This window comes from Felis catus, chromosome B3 (genome assembly GCF_018350175.1).
Source record: "Felis catus isolate Fca126 chromosome B3, F.catus_Fca126_mat1.0, whole genome shotgun sequence".
Lineage (NCBI taxonomy): Eukaryota > Metazoa > Chordata > Mammalia > Carnivora > Felidae > Felis > Felis catus.
This window is the reverse complement of record NC_058373.1, coordinates 123,955,511-123,974,899: the sequence shown is the minus strand read 5'-3', so window position 1 is coordinate 123,974,899 and position 19,389 is coordinate 123,955,511. Positions and strand designations below refer to the sequence as shown.

The window sequence follows — 19,389 nt, the reverse complement described above, 5'->3', positions numbered from 1 at the left end:
CAAAAGATGTATTAGATGTTGAATACCACAATAAAGAGATTGAACATGCTTGTGCTTGCTCTCTCTCACTCCCCCCCAACCCCCCACCCCCCACGCCGCCAATTGAGTGTTTTGACAATCTTTTAATGAAACAAATTATCATTCTATTTTAAAGGAAATGACATTGGGAATTTGTGAATAATCGATTGGAAAGGAGACAGTACAGATGCAAGAATACCAGCTCAGAAGCTCATGTAAAAGTCCTTGTAAGAAATGGAAGGACCAAAGAAAAGGCTGCATCTCAGATGTATTTCAGATGTTGATGAAGTAGGGCTTGGCTACTAGTTGGTTTGAAGGCAAGGATGAATTGGATTGATCCCTGAAGCTCATAGCCTCAATAAAGGTGGAAGTGAGCAGCATATAGAACATAGGATAGTGAGTGAACTTGAGCCACCATAAAATGCCAAAAGGTATTTCCACCAGAGATACCTGACAGGTAGCTGAAAATATGGTTACAAGTTACATTTAGGAATCATTCAAGTATTACACATAATGTGGATGCCAAATGGGTAAGATCATCTATGCAAACGTGTATTTTAAAAAATTACAGAAAATGAGCTTATCTCTAATTTTCAAATATCTTCTAGTTCCTGGAGGAATTGGCTAAATCTTTTAAATATGTGTATACACAATACAAGTTTTGTCTTTGGGTAACCTTTAGCATATTAAATTCCCATCACAAAAAGAGAGTAGACAAGCAACTAACTACAAACACCACAATGAACTGACCTCACACCTCCAGCCCATTAATGACACTAGTGGGAACACTATCAGGAGGGAGGTTAAATAGACAGAAATAACAGAAGAGAAGATAGGGGAAGATTATTTTAAGAAAAAAAGAGGAGAAAACACTGCACACCCCTGTAAAACTTGGAAGTGAGAAGAAAGTTGGGTGAGCATTTATTTTCTTACTTTCAGAAATAAGTGAGATGTTAAGAAGCAATAAGCACTATCAACTAACTCAGGAGATGCTCTCTCTCAGAACCATAAAATGATTTTACAGCCTGCACAATCTTGTTATGAAATAGCTCATTATGACATAATTTCACATATACAAACTCATAATAACTACATGGCTGCTATGAAATTGTTAGCCTATAGCTGGGATATTAATCCTGTCCACACAGTATGAGGATTATGAAGACAGTCTCCTGCACTTCTCTCTTCTTTAAACGTGGAGGCAGCACTCTTGCAGCAGGTGAGTAGGATCTTGCTTCCAAATTTTTTTCTTTTAATTTTTAAAATTTATTTGAGAGAGAGAGAGCGTGAGAGAGAGTGAGCACAGGAGAGAGAGTCAGAGGAAGACAGAGAGAGAGGGAGAGAGAAGGAGGAAGAGGGAGGGAGAGGGAGGGAGGGGAGGGGAAGGGAGGGAAGGGAGGGGGAGAGGGGGAGAGAGAGAGGGGGGGGAGAGAGAGAGAGAGAGAGAGAGAGAGAGAGAGAGAGAGAGAGAGAGATTGAGAATCTCAAGCAGGCTTCATGCTTAGCGTGAAGTCCAATGTGGGGCTTGATCCCATGATCCTGGGACCATGGTCTGAGCTGAAATCAACAGTCGGATGCCCCACCAATTGAGCCACCCAGTTCCCCCAGATTTGTTTTATTTAGTTTAATTTATTTAGTTTAATTGGTATTTTATTTTATTTTATTAATAAATAAATAAATGGCCAGGTAGACAGTCTGGCCATGCCACATAGATATTCAAGGGGCTTTCTCTCTCTCTCATGTTTCTAAAGCATTTTAGTACTTCATCTTTTAATAAAGAAGTAGCAGTGATAATGTCTCTGGAATGCCAAGATATGAGCGTGTACAGCAGAACCTGAATATTAACTTAGGTCTTTTTAGACCTCTTAGTAATTATTATATCCTAATTAATATCACCCCTTTATCAACGTATACACTCATGTACATAGATAACTCACAGGCACCTGCTATAAAATAAAAGATGACATAGAAAAGTTATTACCTTAAAATTCTGAGACTACAGATTATTCCCTGAAATCAGAAACTTGAGGATAATGAATGAACCATAGTGAAGGAATGGGCAATTGTACAGTCAAAGGCTGGCTTCATATTGATTTTGCTACATTATTATGTCAGGGGACCTCCATTATCTTACCTTCAGATGACCCCCTTTAATGATGATGTTATAAAGTATCATAGCCACTTCCCCCAGAGCTTTCCAGGATTGGCTGGGCAATTGATTTATTTGAATAAAATTTTCAGTTTTGAATAGTTTGATTTACAGAAAAATATCAAGGAAAGTACAAAGAATTCATATTTACCCCACATCCTGTTTCTCCTGTTGTTAACATATTACATTAATGTGGTACATTTGAACTATTAATGAACCAATATTGCTACATTATTATTAATCAAAACTCATACTTTATTCTGATTTTCTTAGCTTTCACCTAATGTGTTTTTCCTTCTTTTAGGGTCTGATCTAGTATTTCACAGTAAATTTAGTCATGTCTCCTTAGCATCCTCTTGGCTGCAACAGTTTCTCACACTTTCCTTGTTTTTAAAGACCTTGACAGTTTTAAGGAATACTAGCCAAATATTTTGCAGAATGTTCCTCAATCAGGATTTTCCTGACATTTTTCTTATGATTAGACTGTGGTTATGGGTTTGGGAAAGGAAGACCTTAATGCTAACATGCCCATTTTTATCATATCATATGAGTATGATGGCAACTACTGATTTTGACTTTGACTACCTGGCTGAGGTAGTGTTTGTAAGTTTTCTTCAGTGAAAATCACTTTTTTCCTCTTTTCTACCCTGTACTCTTTGGGAAAATGTCACTACATGCATTCTACACTTAAGGAATGGGGGAGTTACATTGTAATTCCACATGGGCTATGTGTCTGTTCTCTCATTTATTTATTCAATAACTTATTCATATCAGTATAGACTTACTTTGTATTTTAGGTTATAATCCAATATTACTTTAGTTTGTTGCTGAAATTGGCTTTGGACATTGGGAGCTTTCTATTGGCTCCTATGTCCCTGTGACATATCCCTATATTTTGTTTGGGTGTTCTTTCTTTCTTCCTTCTTTTCCCCTTCTCCCTCACTGGTTCCCCCCTCCCCCCGGTACTTTCTTACTATCACCACATGTTGCTACAAGCTTACCTTGTACATTCCCTGCATAGTCCCAGAATCAGCCACTTTCCCAATGACCCCTGGTTCCTTTTATTGGAGATGGTACTAGAAAACCAACTAGATCTGAATGCTAGGTCTTCTGGTTTTTAAAGTTTCCAGGAGAATTGAGAATCTCTAGCCCACTCTGTTTCCTTCATCTGGTATCGTCCTCCATAACTGGATTTGTAAAGCCTACCTTCCAGCTTCACTGATTTAACTCTGTTGGCTTCTCATTGCTCCCCTGCTGAATTGCCTTATGCTATTTCCTTTCCCTTGCTGCTTAACCAGGACAGTGTTTTTGTAGATTCCAGAATTTGACTTTAAAACATTTGGGGTTTTACCTTCCTTTGGATTTTATTATCATTACTTATGCTATGATACGTTCTCCTTCAGGCTCTGACCCTGAGCTTTGTGCATCTGAAGTACTCATGTGGGTTCTGTGTGTGTGGAAAACACTCTCTTCCATTCAGAGACTATTCAGAGGACCTAAAGAAATTTGACCACATGGGAAAATCTCTAAGGAGCTCAGATTTTAAAAGCTATAAAAGATAAAGTAAGGTTCACAAAAAACAGGAAAGAACATAAAAGGATGCGTATACCTGTAAGTAAACATTGCAACTACAGCATGGTGTAATGGTAAAAAACAAAACAGAGCAAAACAAACAAACAACAACAATAAAAACCAAAAAAAACCCACCAAAAAATCCAGACTGCCTAAATTCAAACCTCTAACCTCAGCTCCACCACCTTTTGGCATTGTGTCTTTGCACATGCCACTTACCTTCTCTGAGTTTTAGTTTCCTCATCAATAGAATGGAGATAACAGTAACATAAACCTAAAGCAATTGTTAATGTCAACTGAGTAAATATATATAAAATGCTGAGAGCAGTGCTTAGAACACAGTAAGCTCTATATAAATATTATTGTTATTATAATGAATAATATTCAAATTGAAGATTGGGATCAACCAAATTTTGCACAAAAGGCCAATGATAACTTACAAAGTTTTGTTTTGCCTTGATGTAGGTTAAAATTGTGGCATTTATGATTTGTCTGGTGCAATAACAAAGAATTCTTAGGGATACTGCTTTAAAAAGAAGTGTGAAGACAGTGCAAGTAGGACGAGGTACTTTAAATTTTTCCTCTCCAAAGAATGATCTTTACTTTAAAAGAATACACATGGTTATCCAGGAAGATAAGCTCAAGGTAGGAGAGGAGAGAATAGGGGAGCGATTAGGTACTCCCAATGAGTTTAAGGATAAGGCCCAAATGAATGCCATTCTTCTTGTATATATGATTGTGGCACCAATGTTAGGAGTCTTTAAATAATTATTAAAAGAGATTCACAAATTAGAGGATGGGAAATCATGGCCCAATTTTCAAAGTGGGTGCTAGATAGTAAGTAGTTGTCTTAAATATTGTAAAAACTCTTTTTTTTTAAGCTTATTTATTTTGAGAAAGAGAGAGAGAGGGAGAGGGAGAGAAAGAGATAACAGTGGGGAGGGACACAGAGGGAGAGAGAGAATGGCAAGCAGGCTCCGCTTTGTCAGCACTGAGCCCAACATAGGCCTCAAACTCATAAACCGTGAGATTGTGACCTAAGCCAAAATCAAGAATCAAACACTTAACTGAGTCACCCAAGCACCCCAAGTTAAATTCTAATCTTCTTCTACATTATCTACTTAGTTCAAGACTGAAGAGTTGGGCTCTATGAGTGCAACATAGGAAACAAAAGGCAAGTTAATTTAAGAAAAAACATTTGAGAATTTGAGCCGTCCAAACACAGAACAGACTGCATTGAAAAATAGGTTAAAGGAGGTGATTGTTGGGCTGTATTTCCCATCCCAAGTCCACCTCTTCTCATCCACTTCTTAGCTCTTCATCATGAAAAGAAGATTTGATAACCTGGTCAAATTTGAAGCCATTCATTTGACCACACTTTACTATTGGGTAGAGTCACTATACCTCAAAAAGCACAAATATATGTGCTCTTTCTCTTTCAGATTCTACATGGTATTGATCTCTCCTCTGCTTCCCCAAACCCACATCCTGCTGGACACATTTGTTCTTGCTGCTGCTTAGAAATAGGCTCTGAGGGAAGCAGAGAAGACTCTGCTTAGGCTTTAAGCCCAAATATAGACTTTCAAAACCTCTGTTATGTGGATAACAGAGTTTCCACAGCTATTAGTAACATGAGCCTTGGACACTCTTTCTCCCATATTAGCAGCTCCCTCAGGAACCCTAAAAAGCAAGTATATGCTGGCATTCTCAGGCTCCTCTATAAAATACTATCAAATAGAACATCAACCCCACCTTAACCATTAGTAGGAGACCCACAAGCTAGATGGTGCACAAGACAGATGATCTTTTGTCAGGAATATCCAGGAGAAAATTTCTGCCTTGGACAGGAAATGGGACTAAAGGGTTAAGATTTGATGGTAAGCTGTCTGATTGCCACAACCTGACTTTCAGAAGATGATGTTGCATGCAAAATCCCTGATCACATCTCTGCCACAACTGAAATTCTCTCCCAACTCTTCTGCACCAACGATACTACACTGCAAAGAAGACTGAGTTTATCTATCTTTGCAATATCTTTGCAGACCACATCTGTCTTAAACCTATCAACTTTCACCTCTATCCTCCAACAACTGCTACATATGGGTTTGAAAATTATCTTCTACAGGGGTACCTCGGTGGCTCAGTCAGTTAAGCGTCCAATTCTTGATTTCAGCTTAGGTCATGATTTCACAAATTGTGAGATCAAGCCCTGTGTCAGGCTCTGTGCTGAGCCTGCTTGGGATTCTCTCTCTCCCTCTCTCTCTGCTCCTCCCCTACTCTTTATCTCTCTCAAAAATCTATCAATAAATTATCTTCTACATTTTGTTTTCTTGTTCAAGTATACAAAACTTAAAATAACTAGTATTATCACTGAAGATGGCGATGGGAAGGCATTGTATAAAGAATCTTCTAATGGGTATCTTAGAATGTCCACCCTTGAGGTTAGAATGCATCTTAACTTTAGTCTTTATGCCTTGAGATTGATCAGTTTGGTGCAGTCTCCAACTCTGCCTATATATTTTACATTCACAGAAGACTAACTCCAAAAGCCGTGTCTGAGTCATTTTGTTTTCTACAGGTCCAATAACCTGACACAATCTATGAATCATTTATCTGAATTCTCAGGAAGAACGAGGTCTTCTAAGAAAAAGGGTCACAATGACCACTACTTTCAGTAAGTTCTCTGTAAACATGAAGTGATACTAAGAGATAAGAAGATAAAAGAGATAATGGGTTTAGTTGGGACCAGTTACCCAAACTGAAAAATAAATTAACAACAGCAATAGCAAAAGTAAGACAAATGGGACATTAGGGAATATTGCTGGAGAGAACTAAGGTTTGACTAATAACACAGCACTTTATTTTTTTGTGTGTGAATGTCAAATGATTTTCTACTCAGTAAAAAACAACCACTTCACCCTCTTTGTCTGTTCTGTAGTATAAGAAAGAATAAAGAGAGAAATTTGTCCCTGGAGTGACATTTTCTTATGCAAACTAATGTAAATCACACATCTCTGTGTTGAAAGCTTGTCTGACAAGTATTTCCAAAGCACAAAACAAATCTCCTATCAGGTTAACTTGCACTGGGCTTGTGTTGGTAAAGGACTTTTAGTACTTCAGAGAAGGCTGAAAAATAATTTCCAAGCGAGGAAAAAAATGTACCCAAATATCATGGTGTATTAAGGGATTAGTGCTAGCTTAAAGTATTTTTTCTCCTCTTCATAACCAGGGACAATCTTTTGATCTAATCTAAGTGGTAATTTAATTTTAATGCAAGTGGAAGAACTGAAAGGTTGCACAGAGTATAGAAAGAGGGATGAGATAGTTGAGAAACAGGATCTTCCTTTCACTAGGCAGGGGATCAATCTGGGAACCTGGAATACATGTCAGACTCAACATTGTATATGCCCGTGTGGTCAATAAGATAGAAATTTGGAAACTTAGGTTGTTTTTGTTCAGAACACTTTTGTGAACCTGCTATATATGAGGCATTTTAATATTTCTTGTATCTTTTAAGTCTTATGAATTTTGGTACCCCAAATTTTTCTATTATGTATCATTTTTTAGGTAAAGTAAACTGAAATTTAGAAAAAACAATTTTCCCAAGCCATGCAGCAGATAATTGGAAGCACAAGTATTCAAACTCACATCTTTCCCACTATACCATGCTGAATCTTTGCTGTCTTTCTGAACTATCAGCTCACCTCTTCTCATAATGCATACTTCATGGATTAAAAAGTAAAGGTGGGGAAAAAACCCTTAAACCTATTGGGAGAAAGAATGTACTCTTTCTGTATGTACTACATACAAAGCAGAATGGCAAACATAGGAAAAAATTTTAAAGATGGGCCAAAAAAAGAAAAAATTACAGGGCCAAGTTTGGTCCTCTTATACACTGGGAAAGAGGCCCTTTCTCTTACGGCACAGACCACGAAGGAAACCTGTTCTTTTCAGATCTGCACAACTAATCATCAGCCTCGGACTAATATTCTCCTTATGAAATCATAGAAGAATAATTGCCACACATTTCTGAATGACCTACATCAGCTCTGCACAGTAGAAATATAACATAAATCTCCTATGTAATTACAGGTTTCCTAGAAGCCACATTAAAAACCAGTACAAAGAAATATGTTACATTAATATATTGTATGTAACCCAATATATTAAAAATATTATAATTCCAACATCTAATTAATATAAAAATTGTTGAGATAGTTTATGTATGTTTTTAATATTAAGTCGTTGAAACCTAGTATATATTTTATACTTATACTGCACATTGCAATTCAGATGCTAAATTTCAAAAGCTTTAGGTGAAACATAGTCCTATCAGAACAATAAAGGTGTGGTTTTTTAAAATAAAGTTGTGTTTAATGGAAGATAGCTTACACTGCTTCAGTTTTTAAATTTAAATTCAAGTTGATCATACTTAAATACAATTTAAAACTCATTTTCTCATTCATACTAACCATTTTAATTAATAGTCACAGGTCTAGTGGCCATTATATTGAACAGCACATCTCTAGATGAGCAGAAAGTATAAGTTTTTCCCCTAAGATATCTAAGACTTTCACAGTGAGTAACTATGAAAATGAAAGCAATATCCCTTGTGTCCAAAACAGACAAAATGGAAGGCATTTACTGTAAATAATTATTCCATATGCATTTTTAGTCTCTTGATTATTGTCTACAATATGAACAAGACATGGTTAAACTGCAGGCAGATGGTCTGTTCTTCCAATTCCATTCTTTTAGAGAAGCAGAGCAGGTTGAACAGAGGTGGGGAGGCAATGGCAAATGCAAGCTGACCAATATAAGACTTATATACTATGGATGATGACTTCTGAAACTAATTTTCAAAAAACATTTTTGTTAGTGCTATAGAATGAAACACTAGGGGCACCTGGGTGGCTCAGTAGGTTAAGCATCCAACTTTGGCTCAGGTCATGATCTCGAGGTTTGTGAGTTCCAGCCCCGCAAAGAGCTCAGGCTCTGGGCTAATAGCTTGGAGCCTGCTTCATATTCTGTATATCCTTCTCTCTCTGCCCCTCCTCCACTGTCTCTCTCTCTCTTAAAACATTAAAAAAATTTTAAAAAGAATAAAACACCAAAGAACACGTACTCATTTTCAATTAAAATATGCATAAGTGATGTCAATTGTGTGGAATCAGTAATTGCTTAGTGTTGAATAAACTATACACAAATGATCTTGGAATTGTCTAATGTATAGAAAAAAAGAAAGAAAGAAAAATCCATGATGTCTTGGAAAGACATGTCTAGAAGAAACTCATACCTGTTTAGTAAACAAAAATTTAATGGAAACCCATGGCACTCAGATGAGTTCCAAGGCTACTCTTGTTATCAACTTTTTATGTAAACTGTCACAGACTCAGAATTTTTTTCCACCTTTCCTAAGTTTATCTCCCACAAGCTTTTGTTTGGGCCAACTTCACTCAGACCTGTACCCCTAGGAATTGGAGTTTCCTCTTAGGCTTGAGATGGCACTTGCCCTACTTTTGAACATAAATGACTCTAGGAACCATCTTCATTTAAAAGAATGGAGAACCAAAAAGATGTGGTACTTTTAGTATCTCTAGGTTATATTCCTTCATCTTTTTCTCAGTCCTCAGATATCTCAGAGATCCAACACACTCTGATTAGTACCAGTAACTCTTCACGGTATTGATTTTCATCAGAGCAGGGGAAAGATGTATAATTCAAACACCCCCCTCCCCAACACCCAACGATTCTGATAGACTTCTGAGGACAACTAAAGTATCAATGCATTTTTGTCCTTTAACAGCTGAATTATATATACTTACACATTATTTTCAAAGAAACTTTTACACTTAAATAAATATATCACTTTTCAATAAAACTAGAATAGAAACACCCTAATTTACAAAACAGATAAGTCAGTATTGGTTTTTGCATTATAAAAGAAAACTTCAAAGGGTTTTTCTTTTTTTTTTTTTTTTTTTAATTTTTTTTTCAACGTTTTTTATTTATTTTTGGGACAGAGAGAGACAAAGCATGAACGGGGGAGGGGCAGAGAGAGAGGGAGACACAGAATCGGAAACAGGCTCCAGGCTCCGAGCCATCAGCCCAGAGCCGGACGCGGGACTCGAACCCACAGACCGCGAGATCGTGACCTGGCTGAAGTCGGACGCTTAACCGACTGCACCACCCAGGCGCCCCTCAAAGGGTTTTTCTAAGCAATGAGTTGCCCTAAAACATTTAAATGATTATTTAACTTCTAAAAAATGATTTACACACAGCACCTTAGGAGGGCATCTATTGTAAAGTTAAGTGCATCTGTACCAGTAAAATAATTATTTGTTCTAACTGAGGTTATTACCATTTTATTATTCAGGCCAGTGGAGCTGTCCCAATTGCCTGTGGTGCTGGAGAGACTCAGGAAAGCATATCTGCTGTTAACATATTTTCTAAAAACTATAATGTCTCTTTGTTAAAAAAGGAACCATCGTGTTGAAAGTTATTATCTCTGCTAACACAATTAAATTTGTGTGTTAGTCTGAAGTGGCACTGGATCAATGAAAAACAATATATCGGTTGGTGCTTTTTTTGGTTTGTTTTCTCCAAAGTTGATTTTTAAACTATTTTTGTGTAACACACACACATAAATAAATACACATACAATTACTTTCTGAAATATATTTATCTTCCCATTTTATAAACTCTGGAGTTTTATTTTCTTAAGAAGGCAAATGATTATAATAATAGTTTCTTCTCATTTACTGAATTGATACTAAAAGCAATTAAGCTGAGGGAAGACTTCATCTCAAAATGAAGTCAAGAGTTCTTTTCAAGGATTCTATATGAAAAGGGGCTAATAAATGGACTGTCAGCCTAATAAATCTAACTACACAAATAAGATGTGTAGTATCAAATAAGGAAATGAAAACAAGTAATTGCTATATAGTGTCACCTTTAAAATACCAGAAATTTAAAATACGTGATAACTTATTTTTCAAATAGGATTCTAAATGATGTCAGATATGTTTCATTATTTTTCATCAAACCCACAGTTGGAAACCTCTGGACCTTCCAGGTTCCTCTGCTGTTTTTCATGGCATTCTTCTACACCTTGCCTTGCCTTCTATTTTCCATTTAGAGAAAAACTTACTCCTATTTTTTGTTGACAGATGATAGAATTTGTTTGACTTGCATACTTAAATAGCTCTAAAATTTTAGCCAAGTGACCTAATCTTAATCACATTGTTTCTCTTTATTTACGAAAATGAAGGTCTTTAAAATTATGTTAGCAAATTATTTACAAAAGACATAAAAGGAAGATGAAAATAGGTAACAAATTTGTTTTTTGGTCTTAGAGTTAGTAGAAAGTGATGGGACTAATCAGTATTCAGGAAGCTGAGCATGAATGCATATTACAAAGAAAAAGTCTTTGTGATTTAGTCTTTGGATTGAGGTCACAATTAGGTTAAATAAGTTATTTAATTTATAAGAGAATACTGAAATTTCAAAGCAATAGTGGAGAAGATTAAAAACATTTCATTTCAGTGCCAAAAACCCTTCTCGGGGTCTTAAATCACTGAAATACATAGTTTCATCTTCATCATTCAGTAGGTAGCAAATCACAATGTCTAATTTTGTAAGAAACTGTGACTTGCTCAGGTCTATGAAACTCAATTGTATGTATATTATTAAAAGGCAATCTACCAAGTCTCAAAAGCTGTATGCTGAGTAAAGAGAGCCAGACAAAAAAGAATAGAATATATAATTTCATTTTCATAAAGTTCTGGAATAAGAAAAAAAACCCCAAAACTGTGGTGATAGATCAGTGCTTGCTTATGGGGTGGGGAGGATTAGGAATGGGTATGAGGAAACTGTCAGGGGTATTGAAAAGTTCTGTGTCTTGTTAGGGGTGTGGGGTATACAACTGTATGCACTTGGCAAAACTCCCTCCTTGAATAATACGCTTAAGATGTAAACCTTTCACTATATGTAAGTTATACCTCAAGAAATAAAAACTAAGACCAACCAAAGCAAACCATTGCTTTATCCAAACATCAAAATAAACCCAATGTAAGAAATTGGGTCTATCATGAAAATAATTTTTACTTACATGGTAGTAAGGGCAAAGTAAATTAGAGAATGCCCATCACACATACATGGAAACTATATTATCACTGAATCCTTAAAATACTAAGTTAGAAATTTAGGAAGCCATGACAATAAGAAATAAAAAAAAAAGTCATTCATGTTAAATACATAAATCACATTACATTGAAAGAAACATGCAAATTATAGTTTCTTCAAATATAGTATATAGCTAGTTTTAATACTCAAATTTGGATTAGAAATCCTCTAATTTAAAATATATTAAAAAGGTTTCTATTTATAGCTTTTGTATAAATTTTATTATTATTAAAGCTTCACTCTGTGTGTGTGTGTGTGTTTTGTCAATTGTGAGTTTGTAAAAATATTAAGGTGTGGACCAACGTAGAACAAGAACTATTTTTATCCCTATTTAAAAAAAATAATGTTTATTTTTGAGAGGGAGAGAGAGAGCATGGGGGGTGGGGGAGGGGCAGAGAGAGAGAGAGAGAGAGAGAGAGAGAGAGAGAGAGAGAGAGACACAGAAGCCGAAGCACTCTGAGCTGTCAGCACAGACCTCAATGTGGGGTTCAAGCTCACAGCCTGCGAGATCAAGACCTGAGCTGAAGTCAGACACTTAACTGACTGAGCCACCCAGGCACGCCATTTTTATCCCTATTTTAAATAATTTTTAAAATCCTAACACAAGGTTGCTTAGTGACAAGGATAAAATACAGGATCATGGCTGAAATCAGAGTCAATTAGTGAAAATGATGATTTCTAAATAAAGATTTTATTGAAGACATGGTGATAGAAAAGTGAACCTTCATAGAAAAAAAAAAAAGAAACACCAAGAGAAAGTAAATTCCTTTAACTTTCATACCTTGTTACATTAAAAGTATGTTTTACATTCAGAAACATAAGTAGCATATATTTTAATAAATATTTTTCATCTAAATATTGCTCAAAGACAAACACTGTGAATAAAATTATAGCAAGGTTCTTGGTTGGCAGTGCGAGGCCCCAATACTATTTGTAAAAAATAATATCTCAATGTTCTTTGTCATCCACAAGGTATCACTATGTTGTTCAACTGATCTTCACTGGGTACTTGTTTTATAATGGGAGAGAAAGAAGGGTTTTTGTTGGAGCTAAAGCCCTTAGCCTTTAGGAAGATGAAGAAGATAGTAGGGCTTGAGAGATGGGTTGTAGGCAAAAGCTGAGAGAACAATTATAAAGTTAAAGAGAAACTTTTAAAATTTGAGGCACAAGCCTCCTTGGCATAGAACTGGGGAAGAGGCCATCAATCACATTTCTATGGAAAACTCATCATCACTCTGACAGTCAGGGGATTGCAAGTTTGGGGAGAGAGAAGCTCCTGTACCAGGGGCATAGGTGGTTCTCATGATGGATGGTTTTCATAGTGGGGCATATGCAATGAGATCTGAGGCTGATGCTTCACAGACAATGGGATGATGGAGAGACAAACAAAGGCTAATTTAGATAACATGATTCTTAAGATGATTGTCTCATTGCAGGGTACATGTGAACACACCTGAAGGAGTTGGAAAAATAACCAGCTAACAATTTAAGAGTGCTAATTTCTAACAATGAACCCAGTATTGATTAGTATCATCATAACCCTGACAGTAGTTACAGCCTGGTAGGGTCTAGAGCTTTTGGCTTAAATGTTGATATTCTTTTTCACCAGATTCTATAACTGTTTTATTGTAGAAACAAGGTAAATGTGCAAATAAAATACATATGACTTCATGTTTTATAGAATGTATTACAGTGAAACAAAATTAGGCTTATGTCTTTGTGGATAAAATCTATTACTCATGTTTCTGCAAGCCACATGTATGATTTATTTTCTATTTCATGTCACACATCTGGTTTCCACTCCACAGGCACTCAGTAGCATTTACCAAATTTTTATTACATCCTTATGCAATAGTACTGTTGTTATTTTACAGTAAAGTTTAAGTCAGCTTGATTTTAGCATCAGAGACTCATTAAGAGTGAGCAATTTGGTGCTTAATGAGTTGTTAACCCTGAGTAAATATATTAAAATAATAGAGTGATAAATTTAAATTGAATTGCATGAGGCTTGTTTTTTTGTTCAATAATGTCTTCTGCAGCAAGAGAAAGTGCCACTTAAAAAGCAATTTTTGATAAAATATATTCTGAATTACTTATACTTACTTCTCACTCACTATCCATCGCTTATTTCTTTTTCTTAGTTATCTTGTTGCTTATTCTTTCTTAAATATTCATTACTATGAATATTTCCAATTCTATTTCTAAAGGGAATAATATGTTGAGGTCTACACAACTGGAATACAACACTGAATAAGTCTTGGACAAAAATGAAAATTTCCCTGTGATAACTCCACATATTTAAAATATATTACTAAGTAAGTAAAGAAACTGAAATCCAAAGCACATTTGCTAACAATGGGTTCATGGATAGACAAATATGGAGCCTCTTGGTTAATTTGTTATGCACTTAAACCATGATTAATATCATGCTTCTTAATCAACATCTCAGGTCTCTGTGGTCTCAATCAAGACAGTAACTAACATTACTGACACAAACAACATTCTACTACTATAATAGAGCCACAGAGTCTCAGGAACAACAGAAGAGCAACACAGTATTTAATCTTTCTTAGGGCTCATCAACAAAAACTGTCAGTTTAATTTAAATAGAAGACATTCCCCTTCCATTAGGAAACCAATAGGGTAGAGCTGGGTTTAAAGTTCACAGGCAGAGTCTAAAGTGCAAGTGACATGTAAAACTATCCTTTGATTAAAAAAACAAGTAGATTTGAGTTGGGATCAATCCAGCAAACCAAATATGTAATTCTAAAACATCCATATTGTAGCTATTTACACGGTCATAACAACATTTGATTCACAATGTTACAGTAGTCATATAGACCAAACTCAGAAACAAGTTACTTGTGAATGAAAGACACTTCTATAATAGAATGGACAAAATGTAGAAATTGCTCAGAATTGACATCTTGATGGGTAGCATTTTCCTGCCATGAATCTGAAATGGCCTATAACATATTTGAGCATGACTATGAGGTAAGTCACCCAGACAGATATATCATCTAAAAAGTGTATTGCTCAAAGAGAAACTGGAATCCAAAGGCAAATCAACACTACACAAGAAAAGTCAAACACAAATATTATTTCAGGAATTCAAACTCAGATTAACTTTTAAAGTGCCACAAACGAAAACAGATAATCGTTTAAAATTAAAGACTTTTTCCTACTTCAAGTTCTAGGTGGCTGGTGTTTGGAAAGACAATATGTATGTATCTATGTAAGTAAGTACTGCACATATATATGTGTGATGCATATTTGTCTAGAAATTTGATACTCATAGGGTATCTACAATTTAGCTCTTTCATTTACATACACAGACTTCTCTCCCCACACCGCCCCCCCCCCCACCCCTTTAGCTTTCTTTAGCTCTCTTTTTGAACTCTATACATGTATGGTTGAATGCATATTTGGGAGAATACAAATTTACACATTTGTTTTAAATAAATTTGCCATCTAACTTTAACACATCGCTAGACTGATTTTAAAACCATGCAATTAAGAGAGGTGTTGACAGCACTTGAAAGAAGTGTCCAGCAAAGATGTATCATGGCGGTGATCCAAGGGCTTCTTTGACAGAAGCGTGTGGTGAAAACGACAAAGATCTCACAGTGAAAGCTGAAATAAGAGCTTTCCAAGAAGAAGTCAAGGGAAGAGACACTTAGAGTGGCAAAATTATCTTACAGAGCAATTTATCCTGCTTTTTAAAAAAAAAAAAAAAAGAGCAATGACTTAAGTTTGCATAACACCTTTCATTCAGAAGAATGCATTCTACAAGTAGTTAAGCTGATTTTAAGATATGAAACGGTGACAACTGCCAGTGAAATGCTGCGGTATTCTGTCATGGGAATAGTAAAGGCCTTATAAAGGACTCCCCATGAATAAGTCAAGGAAAACCAGTTTGAGAGGAAAATGCAGAAAACACAACCAGGGTGAGAATCAGTGTGACAACTATTGACAAGAGTAGGAGTTATCAGTATTTACTTACTGGCAGGTAACTTGGGTGTAGTGATGATAATGAAGCAGTGGGTTAATGCAGCCTACAACTACTATTGTCAGGCTAATAATTTGTTTATGCCAATTAATTGGTGACAAACTAAAATATGAAAATGCATATGAATAGCTAGTGTTGCTATAAAAAGAAAGTAGAGATGAATAAAATTGTCAGAAAATCTTGCATGAAAAAGGATTCTAACTATACCTTCTCTCAAAAAACAAAAAAAAAGGCTAAATGTTAGAGCTCATTTTAATATTCACAGAATTTCAAATGCCATGAAATAGAATTTGTTGGTATTCTGCTCTCAATCTATAATCAAGATATGTTCTAGAGATATCTCTCTACCATAACCACAGGCCAAGAAAACATGAGAAAGAGCAATATGAAAAGGAAGGGGAGGAAGGCTAAGATGTGGAGACTTACGAATAAAAAGAGAATCCCATGTAGGTAAATGATTTGTCTATGGACCCTTTTCTATTCCACTCCTCTCTCAAATATTGTGTATTGTGAAGTAGGTCAGTTTGGTTTTTTTGTTTGCTTGCTTTTTTTTTTTTTTTTAATTTTTTTTTTCAACGTTTATTTATTTTTGGGACAGAGAGAGACAGAGAATGAACGGGGGAGGGGCAGAGAGAGAGGGAGACACAGAATCGGAAACAGGCTCCAGGCTCTGAGCCATCAGCCCAGAGCCCGACGCAGGGCTTGAACTCACAGACCGCGAGATCGTGACCTGGCTGAAGTCGGACGCTTAACCGACTGCGCCACCCAGGCGCCCCTGTTTGCTTGCTTTTAAATAAGTGAGTTGAGTTCTAATTCAGCATCTACCATCAACTACTACGATCTTCAACAAAACACTTAACCTCATGGAGATCATCCAAATAAGTCCTCTCACTTTAAAAATGAGGAAATAAGGTCCCAGAAAATTCTTTTAGCCTAAGGTCTAATATGGCTTTTATTCATTGTGGCTTATAAGGGCAATGGGGTGACAATATCAAAAATGAAAGTGTGGTTTCTTTATCAACAATACTTCTCCTCTCTTTAAAGTATATCAATGGAGATTTGAATGAAGTCAAGTAGAAATTATTTTTTACATTCATTTGTGAAACAACTACCACTGAAAACCAAGTCATATCAGACTCCAAGGGCAAAGTCAATAGAATGATTGGCTATATCATATTCTTTTTCCACAGCCGATTTCCAACAAACCTCCCACCCGCTATCTGACCACATCCAACATTAAACAACAGACATTTCAAAAGAAAACAAAAGTATTACTTAGAAGAATAGTTTCAATAAATCTTTATATTTCATACTTTTTGCTTACTCGGTTTATCCAACATTCTGATAAAATAAAACTCCACAAGATTACACATAAAAAAATGTGAGCTTTACTTATTTCTATTCTTTTGCTGTTTTCAAGTTATATTACATTTGTTCAAACAAATAATATAAAACACTACATGCCCTCGCTGGCAAAGCACTTTTAATTTGAAATCCTAATTATGATTGACTCTGCTACTAAGAATGCCAAGTGTTTGGCACATACATCTCCCAGGGCCTGGGGAAAAGAATAATGAAAAGTCAATTTCTCTGTTGCTATGATTAGATAAGCAGAGAGGCAGGCAGTTGTGCTTATTTGAAGGAGTACCATATGCTAAGCCACAAGCTTGGCCTTCATAGCTTGTAAAACCAATGTGCATGCACAGCTAAGACATAGGAAAATCAGTGGTGTGTGTACACTAATTAATAAGTCAGTAGCAGTTTGCTGTCCACTCATTACTTGTCTATAAGAGACTACTTCTGAAAAAGAATGTCAAGGTTCTTCTGTCATGGTATCCAGATTGTGTTACCAAGTGTCTTACTCAAACTAAAAAAGTATATTATACTCTCTTTCAGTCCCTATTAACTTGACTGGTGAGTTATTCAGTCTTTATCAAAGTTCACATACAGATTTCACCCTGATCTTTTTAACCTGTGCCATATCCTTCCAAAAAGTGGTACACCCTTCCACTTATTGTCTGGCCATGATTCCTCCAGAGATCTGGTAGACAAGGTGAAGAGGAGAGTCTTTCTGGTTACAGGTCTACCAATTTCCTTCCTTTGACCAAACTCATCCCAGCAATGTGGACATGAAATTACTTGATTAAATTAACTCATTTTTTTCAGGCAGTTTCTAACACAAAGAGGTCACTTGTCATACTACACAGATAGAAGAAATGCAACAAATTAAGACATGAACAGCCCATTCTCTTAGAGGGCTAGGTCTATCCTCTAGAATTTAGCCATTAAAAGTCACTCTTTCTGAGGGCACTTGGGTGGCTCAGTTGGCTAAGCACCCAACTTTGGCTCAGGTCATGATGTTATGGTTCATGAGTTTGAGCCCTTCGAGCTCTCTGCTGTCAGCATGGAGCATGCTTTGGATCCTCTTACTCCCTCTTTTTGCCCTTCCCCCACTCACGTGAGTGCTCTCTCAAACATAAACATTAAAAAAATTAAAAGAGGGGCGCCTGGGTGGCGCAGTCGGTTAAGCGTCCGACTTCAGCCAGGTCACGATCTCGCGGTCTGTGAGTTCGAGCCCCGCGTCGGGCTCTGGGCTGATGGCTCAGAGCCTGGAGCCTGTTTCCGATTCTGTGTCTCCCTCTCTCTCTGCCCCTCCCCCGTTCATGCTCTGTCTCTCTCTGTCCCAAAAATAAATAAATGTTGAAAAAAAAAAATTAAAAGAAAAAAGGAGTTACTCTTTTTTTTAAGTTATTTATTTTGAGGGAGAAAGAGAGACCAAGAGTGCACACATGTGAGCGGGGGAGGGGCAGAGAGAGGGAGAAAGAGAATCCCAAGCAGGCTCCACACTGTCAGTGCAGAGCCTGACTCAGGCCTCGAGTTCACAAACCGTGAGACCAGGACCTCAGCCTAAATCAAAAGCTGGATGCTCAAGTGACTGGGCCACCCAGGCATCCCAGAAGTTACTCTTAATTTAGAAAAGAACAGACTTTTAGTTGCTTTGCCTCATTTATTCTCACAGGTAAGCAGAGAATCCGCAGCAATCTAACTTCAGCTATTACTCAAAATCTCCACTTTGGTCTGAAATGCTGCAGAAGATAGTTTTACGTGTTCACTTGCAGCACAGAGGTTCCTGGTCTATCTCTCCTGTTCACTCATCCCTTTGGTCATGCATGGAGTTCCCTACTCTTGCTGTGCACAACCTCAAGGATCCAGACCTTACAGCTGCTGCGGGTTCTACTGTCACTCAAGAAAGGCAGGTATCCTCAGGTGATCAGCAGAACACCTAGGATGCTGAAGTTACTGTCATTCCTGGGGTGGGAGGAAATAGTCCCTTCTCCAAATCTGTATAAAAGACTGTCCCCTAGGCCTCAGAGTTACAGTGTTTATGCCCCAAGTCCCACAAGGGTTTGAGTCAAACTGTAGACAGCGTCTCCTGCTTGCACTCTCTATTCCTTAA

The 19,389-nt window shown here is 36.7% G+C and overlaps 1 protein-coding gene and 1 long non-coding RNA gene across 13 annotated transcripts in view; one reads left to right on the top strand and one right to left on the bottom strand.

The window, feature by feature from the left end:
* The window catches only part of NRXN3 (neurexin 3), a 1,671,444-nt gene that overhangs the window by 234,217 nt on the left and 1,417,838 nt on the right, over positions 1–19,389 (bottom strand). The gene's annotated exons all lie outside the window — the stretch shown is intronic.
* On the top strand, positions 1,128–11,126 carry LOC123386288. Its single transcript, XR_006600090.1, has 3 exons — positions 1,128–1,237; positions 6,318–6,413; positions 10,116–11,126. It is a non-coding gene; the product is annotated as an uncharacterized LOC123386288 (long non-coding RNA).